The sequence below is a fragment of the Octopus bimaculoides genome, chromosome 1 (assembly GCF_001194135.2).
Source record: "Octopus bimaculoides isolate UCB-OBI-ISO-001 chromosome 1, ASM119413v2, whole genome shotgun sequence".
Classification (NCBI taxonomy): domain Eukaryota; kingdom Metazoa; phylum Mollusca; class Cephalopoda; order Octopoda; family Octopodidae; genus Octopus; species Octopus bimaculoides.
The window spans coordinates 158,188,882-158,191,975 of NC_068981.1; the positions used below are offsets into that span (position 1 = coordinate 158,188,882).

A 3,094-nucleotide genomic window follows, 5' to 3' on the forward strand; every position below is an offset into this window, starting at 1 on the left:
ATATATATATATATATATATATATATATATACACACACACACACACACACATGCAAAAAAAATAATCGGTTGGTCATACCTGGATTACCATTTATTTTAATCCAGTGCTGACAACATCAACAGCAACAACAACACCAACAGCAACAGCAGCAGCAGCAGCAGTAGTAACAATTTGCTCTTCAGAGAGGAATTGAACCTGTTTGCCATCATTTCTGACGTAAGTTGTGTGTGTGACTGAGTCACATGAGAAAGCTCTTCATAAGGAAGCAAACAGTGAAGTTAGTGAGGATTACAGCTTGAGAATATTTGTTTAATCACTCAATTATCTGTGTCACCTTGTTTTCTAAAACATGTCATCATACCTTCTTATAAATTGGACTATATTTTTCTTTTCTTTTATTTTTCTTTCCAGCCATCCAAATAAGCAACCAACTAACAAGCCAACAAGCCAGCCAGCCTACCTGCCTACCAGCTTACCAGCCTATTTGCAAACCGCAGTATTTTGTTTTATTATCTTATATTTTTAAATTAGTCTTTGTTATTGTCGTTTAGACCCAGCCATTTCTGTTGAAGAAGACCCCTGCACAAAGGCTTTCCAGCATATTGTCAGATATGAACTATCTAAGACTACATTATACAATGTGCTCTTCCACTCTTATGGTGGTAGAGTATGATTTATTTGTTGTTTAGTTGGTATTTCTAACAGGCTGAATAACCACAAAGAGGCTTTTCTTGTTGGCTGGTCTAGTTATTTATGTTTTAGTAAACATGTATATATTGAGAACAAAACGCTAAGATCTTGTTTTTTTATGATGTTTTACTGAAATCATGGTGTATTATTTCATGGCCAACCTTCAAAACAACCAGTTTACCAAGCCTTATGTACTCACTTGTTATCAAAGAGAATTGGCCTGTAGAGTAATACATGGTACTAGATTTAAAAAACAACTTTCTATTATTAGGTTACAGAGAGTCAAATTAAGACAGGTCAGCTTGCACACACACACACACACACACACACACACACACACACACACACACACACACACACACACATACTTATATTCATTCATTGATACATACATCTATGTAAAAGGAGGTTCTGAAAAGTTCCTGGCTTTGGATAAAAGAAAATACAAGAGAATCTGTTAATTATGATTTTTATTCAACATATTCTTCTCTCAGATTTACACACTTATTACAGCAGTCCTTCAGTTTTTCTAGGCCCCATGAAAGAACTCGGAGGGTTGGGACTCCAACCCAGGCCTTTTGTGATACCCTTAAACCAGGAACTTTTCAGCACCCCCTCATACATACATACATACATACATACATACATTCATACATATGTAAACACAAGTATACGTACAAGTATACACAAATGCATACATGCATACATACATACATACATACATACATGCATGCATACATACATACATACATACATACATATGTAAGTACGTACGTACGTACGTACGTATATACATACACATATGTCCAATGAAGGCAAGAAGGCTGAAATTTTGAAGTCACTGTCACCCCTCTTCTTGTAAAAGAATGTACTCTACAAAAAGGGTACTGAGTAATTCTTCAGTTTAATATCAAATTGTTTTTCTTACGACTTGACATAAAAACAAACACTAATATGTGAATGTGTGCATGTACATATATACATGTGGTCGCTGCCGGTGCCATGTAAATGACACCTATGTATTGTAGTCATGGTCGTTGATGATATCATCTAAATGGCACCTGTGAATCATAGACATGGTCATCGACAGTGCCATGTAAATGTCACCCGTGAGTCATAGTCATTGCTGGTGCCATGCAAATGGCAACCATGAATCATAGTCGTAGTTGCTGCTGGTGCCACGTAAATGACACCCATACATCATAGTCATGGTCGTTGATGGTATCATGTAAATGGTGCCTGTGAATTATCGTGGTCAATGTCAGTGCTATGTAAATGACACTTGTGCATTATAGTTGTGGTCCTTGATGGTGCCATGTAAATTAGCACCCAGAAAGTGTGGTCATTGCCAGTGTCATGCAAATGGCACCCATGAATCTTAGTCATGCTTGCAGCCAGCGCCATGTAAACTACACCCACTCATGGATCGTAGTCGCGTCATGTAAATGTCATGTAAATGGTACGTAAATGCTTGTGTCGTGTAAATGGCACACATGCCAGTTGTGTGTAAAAGCACCCATTACACTCCCGGAGTGGTTGGCACTAGGAAGGGCATCCAGTTGTAGAAACCATGCTAAATCACACTGGAACCTGGTGGAACTCTCTGGCTCATCAGCTCCACTTAAACCGTCTAACCCATGCTAGCATGGAGAGCTGACGTTAAATGATGATGATGATGATGATGATATATAACATGTCTATGTTCCATGCTGGCATGTGTTGGATGGTTTTACTGTTGTGTTCCATAGTGAATTGTATGTTGCTATTAATATTGTTAAGCATTATTTTGAAATCGAGGAGTTTGTCCATGCTGTCTTTCCAAAGTATAAAGCAATCATCCAGATACCTCTTCTAGTTCTTCTTTAAATAGCAATGAAATGAGATGCCATATTTTTGTAGTGATTATTGATATATTTTAAGCTCTAGGTAACCTATTACAAGGTTCGCAATCACTGGAGCAGCTCGGGTTCTCATTGCAATTCCACATTTTTGTCGATAGTAAACTGTATCGAACATGAAATAGTTGTTCAGTAGGATGAATTTGAGTGCTGTGATTATGAATCTGTGGTTGATGCGTCCTGGGATCTCTTCTGGGTATTTTTCTAGCCAGAAGGTGATTGCTTCTATACCATAATTGTGTGGGATATTGGTGTACAAATTGACCACATCGAATGATACTAACAGGGTTCCTTCATTTATTGTCTTTGGGAGATGTTTAAGCATGTCTAAGTTATCTCTGATGAAGCTTTTCACATATTTTAGAAACGGTTTGAGTAAGATGTCGAGGAAGTTGCTCAAACGGTGGGTTTCACAAGCGGGGCCAGCAATGATGGGTCTTAGTCTGAGGTCAGTAGGGGGGGGAACATTAATGCATAGGCTTGGAGAAACTTTGCAAGCTTTACA

General features: G+C 38.1%; 1 long non-coding RNA gene across 1 annotated transcript in view; it reads right to left on the bottom strand.

Moving 5' to 3' along the window:
• The window catches only part of LOC128249949 (uncharacterized), a 25,984-nt gene extending 25,345 nt beyond the window's left edge, over positions 1 to 639 (bottom strand). Inside the window, exon 1 of the long non-coding RNA XR_008266094.1 lies at positions 80 to 639. This is a non-coding gene — a long non-coding RNA (uncharacterized LOC128249949). The remainder of the gene's footprint in view (positions 1 to 79) is intronic.
• Between the last annotated feature and the right edge of the window lie 2,455 nt (positions 640 to 3,094).